The sequence below is a fragment of the Pan troglodytes genome, chromosome 6 (assembly GCF_028858775.2).
Source record: "Pan troglodytes isolate AG18354 chromosome 6, NHGRI_mPanTro3-v2.0_pri, whole genome shotgun sequence".
NCBI classification, from domain to species: domain Eukaryota; kingdom Metazoa; phylum Chordata; class Mammalia; order Primates; family Hominidae; genus Pan; species Pan troglodytes.
The window spans coordinates 25994350-26014475 of record NC_072404.2 but is presented as its reverse complement, the minus strand read 5'-3'; the positions used below and the strand labels follow the sequence as shown (position 1 = coordinate 26014475).

The 20126-nt window shown below is 35.2% G+C and overlaps 1 protein-coding gene across 11 annotated transcripts in view; it reads left to right on the top strand.

Moving 5' to 3' along the window:
• MACC1 (MET transcriptional regulator MACC1) overlaps positions 1–20126 on the top strand; it is a 78811-nt gene that overhangs the window by 30228 nt on the left and 28457 nt on the right. Inside the window, exons 2-4 of one of the 11 annotated variants that reach the window (XM_063815244.1) lie at positions 3027–3116; positions 10232–10358; positions 17361–17425. The exons of 2 other annotated variants lie outside the window; for them this stretch is intronic. The gene's annotated coding sequence lies outside the window, so the exon portion shown is untranslated. Of the gene's footprint in view, positions 1–47; positions 141–3026; positions 3117–10231; positions 10359–17357; positions 17426–20126 lie in introns of those variants that run through there. 8 more of the 11 variants (XM_063815243.1, XM_063815245.1, XM_063815250.1 and 5 more) reach the window with 8 other exon arrangements.

The following is a 20126-nucleotide window of genomic DNA, read 5'->3' as shown; positions in this document are numbered from 1 at the left end:
AGGAGATCTTGTGGTTTTATAAGGGGCTTTCCCCCTTTTTGCTCGGCACTTCTCCTTACTGCTGTCATGTGAAGGATGTGTTTACTTCCCCTTCCACCATGATTGTAAGTTTCCCGAGGCCTCCCCAGCTATGCAGAACTGTGAGTCAATTAAACCTCTTTCCTTTATAAATTACCCAGTCTCAGGCAGTTCTTTATAGTAGGGTGAGAATGGACTAATTCATTCTCTCTGATAGTTTTTTCCTCTTAACTAAAATATGAAGCAAGGTCACCCGGGGCAAATGACAACAGAGAAGGGTGTTGGAGATTCCACAAGAAGGGAGAGGGAGATGTATGTACCAGAAACATAAAGTTGCATTGTCTGGCAGCATGAAGAGCCCAGCTGGGGTTAACAACCCCAAATTGAAAGCAAGTCTGATCAGTAGGATTGTGTGCTTTCCTTCAGTTCCAAGAAGCTTCTGGGTTACAATAATTGGGCAGAGTGTTCAATTTCACCAAGGTCTTAACTGTAGTTCCATTAGCTAGTCAAAGAAACTAATAGAGTGTTTAGGGAGTAAAGGGGCATGCACGAAGGTCACTCTGACTGTCCTTGGAGTTTAAGCTGTGGGAAGAGGGAGAAGGCTTGTGGGAAAGGCAGGCAAAGGACAAGAAGTTTGTCAGATTGATAGGTTGCTGGTCCTGTATAGTGAAAGGATTGTTAGAATCAAAGGATTCCCATGAAATATTAATTCATATTAGAGTTTACCACAATTTTAAGAATTTTTTTGTTCCTGTTGTGGTTTCCTCTTCACTCTGTTTTTCATTAAATGTATTCCTATCCCTCTTTAATTAAAAACTAGTTACAATTTTATTACTATTGTCCTCTCTATGTAAAATAATATCTTAATATAAAATAATGTATGCTCATTAAAAATTAGAAAATATAGAAAAGTAAAACAAAATTAGTATGGTCTTACCATTTACATGTGTTTACAGGTACTGGCAATAATTTTGAATGCAGGTACTTCTTCACTTATGCTTGGGTTACATCCCAATAAGTCCACTGTAAATTCAAAAAATTGTGAGTTGAACCATTGTAAGTTAGGGACTTCCTTTATGTCATTTCAGTCTTGTTTCTTTTCATCTGATTTTATAAAACATGATAGTAATTATTCTATGTATTTTGTTTTGTACCATGTCTTAAGTTATTTCTTCTTACTATACTCTCCTAAGCATACGTTATGCTGTTAAATACTTTCGTCAAGATTATTTTTAATGACTGTGTAATATTCCAGTGAAGGATGTTTTATAATTAATTTTGTCTACATTACAGGTTATTTATACTAATTTGTTTGGGTATTAAAATTGTGTAGAGATTAACATCTTTATATTTAGGTTTTCAAAAAGTGTTATTTATATTCCCTAAGGAATCTTTTATAAGTTCATTCTTCCTTTTTTTTTCAAACAGACTAATTCAGGTTCCTCAAACTAATTCCTTAGACATTGTTGTTATTTATATAAATTGTCACAGTTTCCACATAGTATTTTAATAATTATTCCAGTGGATTTAACTATAATAGACTTATTTTCCATTTTTAATATGTTTGGCTGTCATTTATTTATTTGATTATTTTACCTTTTCAATATTATGCTACATTTTTTATGATGCCCTATTATGACAAAAGCCATACATTCACAAAGCCTTATTATTGTTTTGGTGATTATAACAATACTGTAATTTTTAATTACTTAGTATGAGTTAGTAAACATATTATTGGACCAATTTTTCTGTTGAAAGTATCCAATCCTATTTAGAATGTTGTTGGTCATAAATACCTCATATTACTTGTATTAGAAAACCTGGAAAGTGTCCCAGTTAGCAGGTCCCTTTCACCTCATAACAATCAAAGATGATTTTAGATTATAAGAGGTTATGGAAAGGTAACAGGAGGAAGTAAGGAAGAAAAACAACTTGTGCAGCCAAGAAGCTAGGCTTTACTGAACTGGAACTCTATCGTAAATGTAATAGTAGCTCTGTCCATTCGGCGATAATTCTGTAGTTATTCCTTCAGAAGAGCTACTCAAGGCTTTCTACATTAGGGTCCAAGGACATTCACCATATGTGACTTTGTGTGTAGTCAAAAGAGTAGTCATAGAGAATGTGGACCCTGGGGCAAGAATCTTGGGATTTTTCTCTTGTCTTCTTTACTTCCTACTGGGATGATGTTGGGTAGGTTAATTAATCTCTATGTATCTCAGTCTCCCCAACCACAAAATGTAGACAATAATGTTACCTATTGCACAGCATTACTGTGAGGGTTAGAGGAGATAATAGATACCATGCATTTAGAAGCCTGCCTGCACAAAGCATGACCAGTAATTGCTAGCTATTGTAAGTTTCTGAAGATTTAAGTTAACGTACATTGGACAGTCTCGTCCTTACTTTTGCCAGATTTCTTATGTTTTCAATTTCTTTATTTTCTCATATCTTATCTTATAGGTAATGATTTTTAAATATGAAAAGTAATTGATTTCACTTTGTTCTCTATTTTTATCCTCCTCCTTTTATAAAAAAGCAGAAAATTTTCTTTTTCATATTTCTTTATAAATTAAAATCTGTTCAAAGAAAAAAATTTTTTTTTTTAAAATAAACTTTGTAAGCACCATCTCATTTTTAGCTTGGGCGTCCAACCCAATCCCAAGAGTTTTCCTTATTTCTTGTCTCTTTTCTATGATTACATGTCAATTTCATTCAGTTGATGCCTCCTTGGTTTAGGTAATTGTAATGCCAATTTTTGATGTTGTTTGAATACCGGAAGATAGATTTTGCAAGAATAAATGTCTCAAATATTCTTTTAAAAGCTTCCAAAGCAGAAATGGCTGGGATATTGATAGAATTTGAAAGAGCAATCTTTCTTATGTGTTCTTATGATAGCAAAGTGTAAGCCTCTGTTCAAATAACAAATAACAATTTTGGGAGGAATTCAGGCTTAGTTTTTCTACCTCTTAGAGAGAACTGATATTATTTATTCTTCACAATCTTACCAGGAGATTGAAACGTAATGGCGTGTGTTCTACCCTCACGATTAAAAAGGAAAAGTTCTCTGTGAATCATAATCAAAGAATCTTTGACCTGAAGTAAGTTCAAGTTGAGAATATTCTCGTCTCTAAGACTTAGTATAATAATGTTTAAATTGCACACCTTTATGATAAAATCAATTATAATATACCTTTAAAGAAAATAAGAAATAATATGAAATATTATAAAAGACGTTTCTTCCAGTTTCCTTTTGAATAAACTTTCCTTGGGAAAAAGTTATGTCATTTCTTTCAAATGTTTCATCAATATTGCTGGAAAATGGTGCTCCTACACAAAGAAAAATTTTTCTAGTTAAGAGTAAAGAGTGTTGTTTAATCAGTGAAAATATTTCAGCAGACAAAAGACAAATATTTCTAACATACAAGGAGCTGAATTATATTTTTCTCCCTCTGTGTATCATTCTCCTGAACAGATACCCAAGAAATAGCATGAGTATAATTATACAGATATAAATGCAAGAAATTTATTAGATAGGTTGAAAATTTATAACAATTCTTTACTGCTTGCTTCTATTTTTTAGTGAAGTAGTTAGCTAAGAGTTTATTTGATAATGAGAAAGAAAAAAGGAGTTTTGCAAGTTTGAAATAAGAGTAGAAGATATGAGAAAATTGTTTCAGAGATTGGGAGGGTGAGTTAGGTAGAAGGATATAAGATTTGGTGTATTCTTTGTTGGGCACAATTGAGATTGCTGCTCATGTTTAAATCCAACAAATTTCAGCAAAAGGTAGTGAGTTAGATGTTGTTAATCTTGGGGTTTCTCAGATGAGTATGACTGAATAAAAGTGGTCTCGGGACACTGCTTGGGTGATGGGTGCACTAAAATTTCAGAATTCACCACTATATAATTCATCCATGTAAAAAAGCCACTTGTACTTCAAAAGCTATTGAAATAATTTTTTAAAGTGTGTTTGAGAGTTGAGAGCAAATGACTACAGTGTTGGAACTTAAAATCTAAATAGATGAAGGAAGCCAAGAAGGACCCAATGAAGTGAGGAATAATCCTTAAAAGTTAGAATCAGGGGCCAGGTGTGGTGGCTCATGCCTGTAATCCCAGCACTTTGGGAGGCTGAGGTGGATGAATCACTTGCGTTCAAGAATTTGATACCAGCCTGGCCAAAATGGTGAAACCCTGTCTCTACTAAAAATACAAAAATTAGCTGGGCATGGTGGCGGGCGCCTGTGATCCCAGTTACTTGGGAAGCTGAGACAGGAGAATTGCTTGAACCCGGGAACAGAGGCTGCAGTGAGGTGAGATCATGCCACTGCACTCCAGCCCGGCAAACAGAGTGAGACTCTCCCTCAAAAAAAAAAAAAAAAAAAAAAAAAAAAAAAAAAAAAAAAAAAAAGTTAGAATCAGGTATTGAAGGACCCTGACGTGAATACCTGTTTGAATTAGGATATTACAGGGAAAGAAACGAAAGCAAGAAAAATACGTTGTGGAGAATTTCTCCTTCTGATGAATGTTAAAAGCATCTTGTTGCATTAGATTCCATTTCTACAAAACAAATTACCATTTAAACTTAGAGATTTAAGGCAATAACCATCCATTAGTTCACAGTTTTCCAAGTCAGAAGTCTGGTACAATGAAGCTTGGCCCTCTGCTGAAGGTATCACAAGGCCAAAATCAAGGTGTCATTTGAACCGAATTCTCCTATGGAGGCTCTGGGGAAAAATCTGCTTCCAAGATTGTTTTTGTCAGTGGAAAGAATTAGTTTCTTGCAGCTGTAGGACTGAAGTCCCTGTTTTCTTGCCAACTACAGCCAGGGGCCACTCTCAGCTCTTAGAGGCTGCTCATATCCCTCAGTCTTCAGTCCAGCAATGGTTTGTCAAATTCTTCTCATGTTTTTAATCTCTGAATTCCTCTTCTGCAACGAGCTAGAGAAGATTCTGCTTTTAAAGGGCCTACTTGATTAAGTCGGGTACATCCACCAAAAATTCCCTTTTGCCATACAATGTAACGTAATCATGGATGAGGCATCTTATCATCATGGCAGATTCAACCCACATTCACAGGAGGGGATTGACATGGTTGAGAGTCACTGGGGGTGATCTTAGAATTCAGGCTACCCCACTAGTCAAATTCAATTAAGTTCTATTTAAATGTTTAATTTGAAAAATTGAGATCTTTATAGAATAAGAATTTTCTACAGTTTAATTTGTTTTTACATAAGATTTCCCATTAGTTTTTGTAAATATTGTGTATTGTAGATATTGCTGCTATTGTTAATGGGATTTTTTTTCATTACATTGTCTATTCTGTGAAAGGGCCATATATGAAAAGTGACTCCCATGTGTCAAAGGAGCCCAGAAACCAAAGAATGAGGAAGACAAATCGAGGTTGTTGGTATTGGGTGTTTTATGGGGGGAACTTACAAACAGAAGCATGGTCTTGGGCGGTAGCAAGACAGGCAACTCTTCGCACTGTTTATTCCCAGGCCCAGGGCTTATATACAGTAGGAAAGGGTATATATGGTCCAGCAAGACAATTAAAGGCAACCCTTCAGAATAGGCAAGAATGCGATGTGCATCATATCCTGTAATTTGTGCGATAATATTAAGGTTGACATGTTCTTACACTAAGAACAGCAAATAGGAATCAGGAGGCATTCATGGGACTGGAGTTAATCAGAAGTCAACATGGTGGGTTAACAGTCATAATGGAGTCACTTTTGCCTCCATATTATCAAATTGATTTATCACTAATTTTATTATTATTATTATTATTATACTTTAAGTTTTAGGGTACATGTGCACAACGTGCAGGTTTGTTACATATGTATACATGTGCCATGTTGATGTGCTGCACCCATTAACTCGTCATTTAACATTAGGTATATCTCCTAATGCTATCCCTCCACCCTCCCCCCACCCCACAACAGTCCCCGGTGTGTGATGTTCCCCTTCCTGTGTCCATGTGTTCTCATTGTTCAATTCCCACCTATGAATGAGAACACGCGGTGTTTGGTTTTTTGTCCTTGCGATAGTTTGCTGAGAATGATGGTTTCCAGCTTCATCCGTGTCCCTACAAAGGACATGAACTCATCCTTTTTTATGGCTGCATAGTATTCCATGGTGTATATGTGCCACATTTTCTTAATCCAGTCTATCACTAATTTTTATTATTTATCTTTTATTTGACCTCCTAGACTTCTCATTAGTTCTAATAATCTGTCAGTTATTCTCTTGAATTGGTTAGGAGTATCATCATACAGTCTATAAATAATAATTTTTCTCTCTCTTTTGAAAGTTCTATGTTTTAATTTATTTTTATTGTTTCATTACACTGCTTATGAGCCCTTTGGTTACTGTGAAGGAAATTAACAGTAATATGGAAGCTCATTATATTGTACCTTTTAAAATGCAAATGTTTTTAATATTTTATCATTAACTGTGGTATAAGAGAAAGGTTTATGGCAAATACTCTTTACCAGATAAAAATTTTCATCTATTTCTAGGTTGTTGGCATATTTTTATGAAATTCAATACGGAATTTTAGCAAATGATTTTTTATAATGCATTGAGATAATCATAGTTTTTACATATTAAATTAATACAATGATTGCATGAATATATTATCAAATGCTTAAGCAGTCATTTGTTCCTGGCAAACCTAACTTCGTTAATATGTATTATTCATTTAATACACTTATAAGTTTTATTTGTTAATATTTTATGTATAATATTTAATCTAATATTCAGTGGAATTTCACTACAATATTTTATACTGTAACTGTCCTTTCTATCAATATAATGCTTGTTACAAAGATTCCATTTTTCTTTGTAATACATATTATTTATATAATGTAAGATTTTTATCACTAAAAGTTTTGTTAGAACCTGATATGGAATCAAATTGTCCAGGTCATTTTTAGAACATAGTTTTAGCTGGCAGTCCTGTTTCTTTCATGTTTATGTGTACATTGAGAATTTTTACTTTATAAGTAAATGTTAATTATACAGACACACACACACACACACACACACACAGCACATACATCCTTAGAACAGTTTTTAGTATCGCCATTCAAATTTATTAGCTTAAAATCACATTTATGCTTTTTCAAAATCATTTATTGTTCTTAGAATCTGTAGTTATATTCTTCTGTGATTTTGTTTTAGTTTCCTTTATTTCTATACATATTTCATAAACATTTGCCAATTTATATTTGCCTTCTTAATGAATCATACTTTGGAATTATTATTATTATTATTATTATTATTATTATTATTATTGTTATTTGAGATGCAGGCTCATCCTGTCACCCAGGCTGGAGTGCAGTGGTGAAATCTCACCTCACTGAAACCTCTGCTTCCCGGATTCAAGTGATTTTTCTGTGTCAGCCTCCTGAGTAACTGGGATTACAGACACGCACCACCACATCTGGCTAATTTTTTAAAATTTTTAGTAGAGATGGGGTTTCACCATGTTGACCTGGCTGGTCTCAAACTCCTGACCTCAAGTGATCCACCCACCTTGTTCTCCCAAAGTGCTGGGATTACAGGCATGGCCACTGCGCCCAGGCACACTTTAGAATTATTAATCAATTAAACTGCTAGTTTTATGTACAATATTTCTATTTTGCTATTTATATGCTTTGCTAATTTAAGCCTATACATTTTTTTTTCTTTTTTTTTTCCTTTTTTTTAGATGGAGTCTTGCTTTGTCGCAAGGCTGAAGTGCAGTGGCGCAATCTCGGCTCACTGCAACCTCCTCCTCCCGGGTTCAAGCAATTCTCCTGCCTCAGCCTCCCGAGAAGCTGGGACTACGGGCACGTGCCACCACGCCCGGCTAATTTTTGTGTTTTTAGTAGAGACGGGGTTTCACCATGTTGGCCAGGATGGTCTCAATCTCTTGACCTCTTGATCTGCCTGCCTCGGCCTCCCAAAGTGCTGGGATTACAGGCATGAGACACCATGCCTGGCCATTGCCTATATATTTTTGAACATACTTTCTATCATTATCTGAATTGAATAAGTATATTCTCTCCTGAACAAGGCAAGAATTTTACTTTTTAATTAAAAAATTTAGCAGAATTTTGATCAAGATGAGCAACTTCAGGTTTTGACAGTCTTTTATCTCTCCTAAAAATATCAATAAACAGCTCATAGTAAAATAGAAAAAAATGTCTGGGCCCCAAAGCACAGTTGACAATTCATAGAGCAGAATTGGAGCAGAAATACAGTGTGATAAGGTGATTGAATCCACAGACCTACCACACTTTGTGTGTGAAAGCAAGAGTGGGAGCTGAATTTTGGCTTTAGTAAGTAGATTGAGTCTTAAAAGATCTTTGTTTGAGACAGAAGACCAGAATCTTATTTGTTGGTTGAAACCACTGGTTGATGTCAGCTACCCTTAACCCCCCAATCATGGAAGCCTTTTGAAAAAACAAAAAACAAAAAACAAAAAAACAGCAACTCCTGCTGGCTTCTGTGTGGGGCTTCAGATATCAACAAGAAGCAGCCTAGGAAATGGAAAATACTCAGAAACAGCCTCCAATCAGGAACTGAACTGTTCACCAGGCTTTTTGCATGGATCTGCAATATATCGAATACCAACATGGGACAGAAGCAATACCGTTTAGTGACCTAAGAAGCCCAATGGAGGCAACCGAAATCCACTGGACAGAGAGAAGAGAGCACAGAATTGAGGAGAGAAACGAAACAGACAAAATACTTTCTAATTAACATGACCTTGGAAACCAAAATTCTGAAACATTTGAAGAAATAGAATGCTGAGTAATATATCTAACACAGCCATAATTATTAAGTGGACTTAATCAAAATGAATTAATTATATAAAATCATCTGAAAACAGTCAGATTTTAAATGATGGAATTTTTTTTTTCTGTAAGATAGCAAGACCTTATTCAAAGCACAAATGGAAAAGAAAAAGCACTGATCAGAATATTTAGCATTGACAAATGTAGTCATAGTAATGGAAACCTAATATATGGAAAAAGAAAACCTCAACAAATTGGACATTAGCACTGATTTATTTGTTGAGAACACAGCACGAAGCAAAAGAAGATAAAAGTTCATAAAAGTTAATAAATCTGAAGAAAAGAGTATTCATTTCATCAGATTTCCAGAAAAAAAATCCAGAGAAAGTAGGATAGAGAAAATAGTTGAATGTTTTTCAGGATTGAAGAAAGGTATGAGTTCTTAGTATGATAAAAAAGGTAAATCTGGGCTGGGCATGATGGCTTACATCTGTAATCCCAACACTTTGGGAGGCCAAGATGGGAGGATCATCTGAGGTCAGGAGTTCGAGACCAACCTGACCAACATGGAGAAACCCCATGTCTACTAAAAATACAAAATTAGCCAGGCGTGGTGGTGCATGCCTGTAATCCCAGCTACTCAAGAAGGCTGAGGCAGAAGAATCGCTTGAACCCGGGAGGCAGAGGTTGCGGTGAGCCGAGATCGTGCCTTTGCACTCCTGCCTGGGCAACAAGAGCGAAACTCCATCTCAAAAAAACAAAAACAGAAAGGTAAATCTGCATAGGTGTACTCCGTAGTGAAACTAAAGACTCTCAAGAATTTAGAGAAGTTCTTTAAAATTTAACAGAACGATAAAAAACTGCCTACAAAAGAACACCAACCAGACTGTTGAAGCTGTCTCATCAACACTAATACATGCCGAAAGATAATGAAATAATGTCTTCAAAATGTTGAAGGTATACAACTGTAAATCTTGTTAATTCAGGACAAAAGCATAGAACATAAGAATAATGATGACCACAGAATTGTATAAAATGTAGGCATAAATTGAATCAATTATTCTCTGGGGGGGGGTGTGTGTGTGTGTGTGTGTGTGTGTGTGAAATAAGATTAACATTCTGGGCAACAATAATAGTGTGAAATTTTTCAATAAGCAGATATTTTTATGATCATTTTTTGTTTAGAGTATTAGTAAGAAACATAAAATAAATTTATACATTCTTATGAATATTTATAAGTAAGTAGGTAAACTGAGATCTTAAAACTTACTACAAAATGTATAGAGTTTAAAAACCTGGAATTGGGAACAAGAGGAGCTATTGAACATTTTATTCATCTAATAGAAGGAGGAAATAAATAAAAGTAAAAAAGTAAACACGAAATAAGGTAATGGAGATAAATTTAAAAATCATGTTTTTAAATGATTTTAAAGGGATGGGACTCAACTATTTAAAGGTGAAGACTGCCAGTCAGTGTGAATTGTTTAAAAAAGTCCAACAATTTGGGGCTGGACAACCAGTCAAATGGTTGAAATAAGAAGATGGGAAAAAATATGTCAGGTAAATACTTTATTTCATTGGATTTATGACTTCCCCTGTAAGATGCATTATTATTTTATATAATACCGAAAAAAAAAAACAAAGGCAGCTAAATTCTGAAATTAATTGCATATGCATCATGATTTCAGATATATTAAACTGTGAAAAAAAGTGCGTTAAAATGGTAAAGCACAATAATCAAAATAAAGTTGGTATAGCAATATTAATATCACATAAAATATAAATTAGAACAAAAAAGCACTTATAGGGATAAAGAGAAACACCAGAGAAAAACAAAGAAAAAATCCTAAGAAAATATAACCTTCACATACTTATGTGGATTAACAGCAAAGCCCTGAACTGTTTAATATAGGAAGCACAAACTGACTGAATTACAAGAGACTGAGACAATTTCAAAATCATGGTGGGAAATTTTATCACATCAACAGAAACTTAAAAATTAAACAGGTATAAAATAGTTATAAGAATAGAGTGTATTTGAACAGCATAGTTTAAAAAGTTGATATAATTAGATACAAAGAGACAAATTTCAGGCCAAATGTTATCATTTGTTATTTAATTTCAGACATTCTGTGCTTGTGTATTTCCAGTTTTTTGGCTTTTTATTTTAAACTAATCATAGAGTCCCAGGAATTTGGAAAGATAGTACAAAATCCTATATACCTTCCATCTAGTTCCCCTAAAGGGACCATCTTACATAACTGTAGCACGATATCAAAACCAGGAAATTGACATTTGTACAAGGTGTGTATGTATAGCTCTTTGACATTTTATCACGTGTAGATTTGTGTAACTGCCAGTGCTATTAAGATACAAAACCAGTTCATCACTACAAAGATCTCCCTTGCGGTACCCCTTTATAGTTACATCCACTCCTCTTCCCTTCACCATCCCTATTCTCTGGCACCACTAATCTGCTCGCCATCACTATAATTTTATCATTTAGAGTATGTCATGTAAATGAAATCATACCTTATGCGACTGGCTTGTTTCACACAGCGTAATGTCTGAGATGTATCTAAGTTGTTGCATGTGTTAATAGTTTCTTTCATTTTATGGTTGAGTAATATTTCACGGTATGGGTGTAACACAGTTCTTTAAATCATTTACTCACTGAAGGACATTTTGGTTGTTTCCAGTTTGGGGCTATTAAATACAAAGCTGCTATAAACAATTGTGCAAATACATTTCTATGAAAATAAGTTTTCATTTCTCTGGGATAAACATCCAGGGTGACTGCTGGGCACATGGTAAGTTTATGTTGAATTTTTAAAAGACATTGCATAAGGCTAATCTTTTAAATTAACTATTATTTTATCCCTATTTTCAGAGAACTGAGAAACATGACGATTAGTAATCCAGGCTTTGAAAACAATAGACTTGATGAATTCAATACGGGTTGAATCTGGCACTGCCATCATCAGCAGTGAGACTTGACAGATTAATTAACCCTGCTACAGTTCTATGCCATTTTATCTCATGTATAGACTTCTCTTTTATTTTTACGAGTTTTATTGAGGTATAATTGATGAAGATTGTATATATTTAAGATGCGCAACATGATGTTTTATGTATATGTTGTAAAATGAAGTTAAATTATACTCTGACCATAAAACAATAGTCTATTCAGAAACCTAAAAATATTCTCTATTAATAAGTTTTGAGAGAACATTTGTTGTACTTAGTAATTTTTTTACAGTTTACAAATCACTGTCATCTTTAATATCTGTGACTTGATTTCCACACCTGCCCTATGAAATGGGCATCACAGCATAAACAGAGGCTCAAGAGGTGCAATAATACTGAAGGATATCGAAGAGGTCAGTTGTAGAACCCACTTCTAACACTGATCTCTGATTTTCAGTGTTGTGTTTTCTTTGTAGCCCACAATGGAAATATTTTTATTATTGTTCCAGCTTTATATTTGCTGTATTCCAAATGGTTCTAAGGAATTGATTTAAGCCTGCTCCAGCTTCACCATCAGCAAACATATTAGCATTAGGTTTTATCATTGGGGCCAAGAGTCGTGTTAAAATGCTATTTATTCATCCAAGTAAAGGATAAGAAGGAGAAGTAGAAGAAAAGCTTGCTTTTAAGATTAAACACTGTGACAGTCTTCTGGTGAGAGGATGAAATGTTACCTAAAATTTTTCTTGGTTATTTACCAGTGCCAGAGGCACAAAATCCCCTAATATATGAATATATAGATATATAGTTTCATGAACATGTATGCATATATGCAATTATATGAAAATGCTGATTTTGCAATACATTTGAAAATATATCAAGAGTTATATATATTAGATGCAGATATCTTTGAAAATAACCTATAAGTGTTTTTTATGTTCTATTGCTTGATCAATTTTTTAAATCTGCCTTTGCCTGTCATATTTTAAAGTTGATGATCCATGAAAAAGAAGAGAAAAACCAAAACATTGATTAAATATATGTATATATTTTGTACATATTCACACACATTTATTTTATGATATTGGTGGTAACAGATTTCTTTTAATGGTTGTTGGAATAATGGATAGTTTGGAAAATAATGCCATAAATTTTGCATCATATACCAAAATAAAATATTGCCGGGTTAAAGAGTTCATCAAAAAAAGTTAAAGCCATAAGGAATCAGAAGCTAATATAAGTTAATATTCATTTTATCTCAGGGTAGATGATATCTTTCTAACCATAAATATAGAAACAGAGGCCAAGTGAGAAAAGATTTATAGATTTGTCAACATAAAATTAGAATATGACATAAAATATCATAAATAAAATAGGAGAACTGAGAAGATACTGGGAGATGATATTTGGGATATGTGATATACAACATATAAAGGGTTGATATATTTAGTATTAGAATATTTTTCAAGTTCATCAACAGAAAACTGGGAAAATGGTAGTAAAGGATTTTGCAAAAGAAATACAAAATAACAAATACATTTTTTTAAAATTTAAGGATGTAAATTGTTCTTGAAAGGCAAAGGGAAAAGAGTATTTAAATGAATGTCGATACCGTGAATAGTCATACACAAATGTGAACATTATTTTGCATTCAGAGATACCCACACAGTACATGCTTTTACTATATGCTTTATATTTTCCTTTTTAATAATATTTTATGTGAATAGGGAAATGCCATTTGAAATAATACACACAAAACAAAACATCAATAGTAGATTTTGGGGGTGAGAATTTTATTTTATTCTCGTACTTTTCTTTATTAAAAAACTCTGCAAGCTGTATATGTTTGTATACCCACACAAGGCATTATACCATATAAAATCTTTTATACCTTGCTTTTGCCCATAACATTATAATATCTGCAATTTCCCATATAGTTATATTTTTATAACATTGATTTTGCTGGGGCCATGAAATTTAGTTAACCATTTTAAAATTTCTTTCTCATACCTGAATTCAAACAGTAGATTCATTATATTTGATCCTAGAAGTTTTAAAATGAACTTCTCACATTCCTTCCCCTGAAATATTTAAGTTTTGCCAGATGCTGATTGGGGAAAGCTTCCCAACACGATTCTTACAGATGAGCTGTCATCTTATTCACTGACAAATTCTGTCTCTTTGTCTTTATACACATATTGCATTATCATTTAATTTTAATAATTACACCAATATTTATTCATAACTTATTCTGGAATTATGCTAAGTGCTGGGGTCCAAAGAGGATTGAGAAAGTCCCTGCGATTCAGGCAACCTCAGATCATTAGGAAGTCACACTTAAGTGCTAAATGTTGTTGTCTGCTCATCCAACTAACCATCCATGAACTTACCTACTTCTTTGAAACCATACACCCAAACCAATTTTTATGAATCAAATCTGAATCTCTATACCCAAAGGCAGGCAGTTATCCGTGTTATGAACATACTCATGTGACGCAACTGCTCCTCAAAAGACAGGAGAGTTCCTTTAGCCTCACTTTCAGAGCTAGTTTCCCCATCATACCCAAGAGCATCAACCTCAGTGACCCCAGCCAGTACTAAAACAGGTTCATGGCACCATCATTTAAATGAATTTATTACATTTCAGAGACTACTGGTTAGTTGGGCCAAGATGGTATGTGGCTAGGACCCAAGATCAGATTGTCCATTAGCACAATAGGTTTGAAGCAGATAATGCTAGGCAAACACCCAATTTTATGAGTGGCTGAGGTCGCACTCTATTTGCAACCCACTTTTTGCATAAGCTAGAGGCAGAACAAGGACTTATGCCAAAGGCAACCTTGACATCACCTTACTATCCAGAAGTGTCACTATCTAGATCTTAGAATTCAAAGGGAAAGAAAAGACAAAGATATTGACCCTGACAATCACACTAAGGGAGGAAGAATTTGTCCCTAAAACCTGGAACAAAACTAATCTTTCCTATAATCACAAGGCTATACTAGAAAGGGCCATGCCCCAAGAAAGAGAGCTGTAAATTTTTCCTTTATCATAGTGAAATCCTATGTCTAGCACAGTGTCCCGAGACATGTTTGTGCCGGGGTAAGGATGGGCATCTTCAGCTGCCATATATTTTATTATGTTTAATAATATGTTTTTAGAAAACAAAGCAAAACATGTATATTGTCACCTCATAATTATGACTTGGTGGCTCTCAATTTATCTCCCAGAAACTTTTTATAAAAATAAATGAAGCCTGGGATCCATCTCGGATTTTTGGGATGATTTCTGGGCATCTGTATTTTTAAAAATAGCTCTGAAATTGATTTTGATGCAGAGGAATGGTTGAGAACCCCAATTTTATACTAAACTGTTTAGGGAAAATGATAAGGAGGTAGAAAGCAAGAACAGGACAAAACTCCTAAACAGCAGTCCAGGAAGACCCCAACCTGGCACCAGGTGGTGCTGTGGGGACAACTCTGAGGCTTTTTCCCGTCTCCCCAGCGGATCACAAGGAACCCACTAGCTTCCCCAGAGCAGCACAGGCTCTCAGCGAGGAGATAGGCTCCTGACCTTGAGTATTCCACCTGCATTAAATAAAGGGGAGATGGAGAAAAAAGGAGAGGAAGAGCTCCTTCTTGGAGAGGTTCACTGTCACTTTGGGCAGTTAAGTGATGGGGTTCAACTTTTAGGTCAATTGAAAGAATTAAAAATGACAGTGATGGACAGTTCTGCCTATTCTATTCTGAATGGTTTCTTTTGTATTTTATTCTGTTTCCACTAGAATTTAACACCTGAAAGTAGAATAACAAAACAAAATTAACTTAAACATGAAATTAAAGTCATTCCTATATAGCTCAAATATATATGTGTGTATATATGTGTGTATATATATGTGCGTATATATATTTATATATTTTATTTTCTCCCTCATGATGGTTTAAAATACTTTAAAAATCCATACAGATAGAAAAGAGATTTACATTGAATATTTTACATTCTTTATGTTGGACTATGTACTTATATACTAACATGTTCCTGTAACTGTGGTAACCAGCCATCCTGGTTTGCTCTGGACTGAGAGGTTTCGATTTTAAAACAGGGCAGTCCTGGGCAAACCCAGATCAATGGCAGCTCACCCTGCTTGTAACCCGTATGTTCATTTGGGCAGCTGTGTTTTCCTTTTATTCCTGCTGTTAAGTTGGACTCAATGCCTCTTATTTTACACTATAAATGTTTCCTGAATCAGTGAGTAACATAGATTTTTCTGAAGATTGTGTGGGAGAACTAGATATTAGGGTTGACAATGCATACCTCTCAGTATTTCCCTCAGAATATTCTCATTAGTTATGCCTTTTTATTTCGTATTTCCCTTTTAGGCTACAATCACTTGTCCCAATCCTCAGTCTCCTCAGTTGGTTTCCTTTCTTACCCAGGGCAGTTTTCCTCTCTCTCAGCTTTTTCCTCCAGACTTCTTGTAACTCACATCACTACTTGATACTGTGTTGAAATAAGTGAAATTTTGAAGATGTAATTGTCTCTGTGAGGCCTAGGTGGGCAGATCACCTGAGATAGGGATTTCGAGACCAGCTTGACCTATATGGTGAAACCCTGTCTCTACTAAAATTACAAAAATTAGCTGGGCGTGGTGGTGGGCATCTGTAATCCCAGCTACATGGGAGGCTGAGGCAGAAGAATTGCTTGAACCTGGGAGGTGGAGGTTGCAGCGAGCTGAGATCACACCACTGCACTCCAACCTGGGCGACAGAACGAGACTCCATCTCAAAAAAAAAAAACAGATATAATTGTCTCTAAGAAAGAAAATAATCAGCTGGGCGTGGTGGCTCATGCCTGTAATCCCAGCACTTTGGGAGGCCGAGGCAGGCGGATCACAAGGTCAGGAGATCGAGACCATCCTGGCTAACACGGTGAAATTCCGTCTCTACTAAAAATACAAAAAAAAATTAGCTGGGCGTGGTGGTGGGCACGCGTAGTCCCAGCTACTCAGGAGGCTGAGGCAGGAAAATGGTGTGAACCTGGGAGGCGGAGCTTGCAGTGAGCCAAGATAGCGCCACTGCACTCCAGCCTGGGCGACAGAGCAAGACTCCACCTCAAAAAAAAAGAAAATAAAATAATCTTCCAGTTTCTAATAATCAGAAATCAGTGGAGCATTAATAATAACAAAAATACTTTTGTTCAGCTGAATCATATATATGTCTATATCAATATCCATCTTTCTCTATTGTCTATATTTCTGAATAGATATATGCACACATGTATGCACATTAGTATTTTTCAAGTCACTGCTTTGACAAAGAGTTCATACTGTTGCACACCGTTCTGTTTACAAAAATAACAAATAGAAACACTGTGATTCCCTGAAACATTAAAAACTAGATGTAATCAATTGTTGAGAATTTAAGGGAAATTCCTGCTGTATGAATTGGATGGTGTGGTGTAATGAGTCTCTCTTTAATCTTGCCCATTCTACCAAATTTTATTCATAAGCTCTTTCTCATAGCAAACGTTAGTGCATAAACATTCTGTTTTCACTTAACAGTGACCAAAGATTCATGTTTATTCTCTTTCAAGTAGGTAGCCTTGTCAGATGATATGCAAATGATTCACATCAGTGTTTGAAGTTCAAACCAAGGAAAACTGTGAGTATACACAAAATGTCAGAGTGTTTTTCTCTTGGCAAAGAATGCTGGGAATCTTACGATTAATTCCATACAGTAACAACTCAGCAAGTGTTGGCTAAAAATACTTGATTTTACTGCAAAAGTACTAACACAAATCTAATTTTAAATGATACAATAATTTTTACATTTTCCCCTTCAGAGAGGTGAAAAGTATTGTCAAGTTTAATAATCTATTAAGCTAAAATGACAAACTTTCACAGTGTTTATTCTGTTTCTTCTTTTCCAATATTCTTTACATATCTTTGTCGGTAACCACTCATTACATTGGCTAAGACCAACGGAATTGGCACAGAAGTGAAAAACAGAGAAGAATTATCATTTTAAGCAGCAACTGATGTTCATTGGGGATTTATGTTATTTCAATATTTACAACAATTTTTTTAAAAAGCTTTATTGAGATATATTTCACATATCATTGTAACCACTTTTTGAAGACAATATTTTACCCTCATTTTGTAGATGAGAAAATGGTGCTCAGACCAGTGAATTCATTTCTAAGCATTGGTCTGAAGTTACGTCTGTCTATTTTCAAAGACTGCGTTCTTTCTATTGCCCTCCAGTGCCTCTGCTGTGATGAGTCCAGTCACTCTTTTGGCAGGAATCATGGCACTGGTAAAATTTTCTATGAAGGGTGAAGAATAGGATACAGGGTCCCAAGACACAACTTGTAAGCTATCAGAGATTGGAGTCTCAAGACATCTGATTGAGAGGAGAAGATTCTTGAATGGGCCCAGTTGGCAAAGTTATTTCTATATGCACTGGAATAACCAGGAGGGAGAGACCAGAGGAAAAGCAAGGGGTCCTCTTGTGCCACTTTTTATACAGTATTTCATTTGATCCTTATGAACAGCATGTGGGGTTATTATATGTTGATAGTAATACTAATTATTACCTATTTTAGTTCAGTTTTTTACAGATGATAAGTAGAGTTCCAGAAATGTTTAGTAACTTTCCAAGTTTATACTAGAAGGACTGTAACCAGAGAATTGTAACTCCAAAGCCTATATTCTTTCTACTTTACAAAAATGCATTTACATAAAAGAAAGGAAAGACATTGCTGACTGATGACAACCAGTGAGGTCTCCTGATTTACTGTCAAGTGTTCTAGGAAGCAGTGGAGCTTTGCAGAGAAAACAAATACAGAATTTGGCTCAGTTTGCTAGAAAAGACCATGCAAGTGAGGACCCTACAGTTACAGCTTTATTAGCCACACTATAAACCCACGTCTTGTCCACCCCTTCTGAATTGGGGGTTGATCTTTATACCTTTTGAAAAATACAACCCAGAAAACGTTTTTTGCACTGAAGGGTACAGGAAAGAAAAATGACTGCAGGTCCATAACTACACAAAGTCATATCCAACTACTCTTGCAATAATTAAACTTGTCCAATCCCAGGGACAAGATTTGTAGCTAATTTATTTCTCAGAGTTTGCTTGAAACATCTATTGCTTAAAGTTAAACCTGAGAGACATATCACTGGGAATATTTTATGGCAACAGTGGGGATTAGGTAAAAGAAGTCATTAAATGTTTTTCACAATGAAAGTACTACAGCTTTGCTCTGTGGCCTTGAAAGTTGGAAATGTATGCTCTTGTGTGGGAGCAGTAACAAAACTGTTTCTGAGGAAAACTGCAGTCCCTATCATGGCACAGCGTGCAGAGGTAGAATGATCTTCTGCTCAGGCTACATTTTAGCTACTCATCTCAATTGTCATCTCAAATTTACTCATCTCAATTTTCACAAGAGAACGTGACTCCTATCTTTAACTTAGTGAATTGTTTGGGTCTTCAAAAGAAAAAGCTGCTCTGGATCTTAGGCCTAGAATGTCTCAGTCAGCTCTGACTTGAAAAGTGGAAGGGAAACTCTGTTGAGAGGAACCAAGCATAGTGGGCTTTACTGGACTAGGTCCTGTCCTTTTGGGATTGTAACCTGACATGTGTGCTTATCTTAGAATAGGGAAGCAGATAGCTGTCTAGCTGGGCCCACTCTTCTCCACCTGACTTGAGAGAATTGCCTTTGGGTGAGATGACATCAACACACATTAAGAAAGAGCTCCATTAAAGAGATTTACTGTTGAACATACTGTAAAAGGCGGGACCGAGGATACTGTCCCCAGTAGTTCCATGCTCCTCTTTACCCCTCTTTATTCCAGGTATTGCTGGTGCTGCTGTTAAGTGGCTTCTTTGTGTTCTATGATCACTGTGAAGCTTGTAACTAATCATATTTACCTTATTTTGGTCACTTTCAGAAAGTGGAGAGCCAAATGTGTGGACTACTGCTAATAGGTATACTGGAATTTACAGCATGATGTTTGTGAAGTTGCTTTTATTTGAAGTTGTCCTACCAACTTCCTGCAAATGTCACCCTTATTTATTCACTTATTTTGTTTTAAAAATTTTTTTTTTTACTGAAGAATAATATACACTTACTTGTTGTTTAAACTCATTGTGTTATTTGACTATTTGTAAATTTCTCAACATATTTTTAAGCCAAGGAAGTGCATGTGTGTTGTGGGTATGTGCATGCACACACACGTGTAAAATGAACATACTGTAGGGAATTCAAATAAAAAAGACAAATAACTATCAACCTCTCTGCAGCTTGGTTCATCATCTGTAAGATGAGCATTCTTCATCCAAAATAATGCTTTTCTCCTTT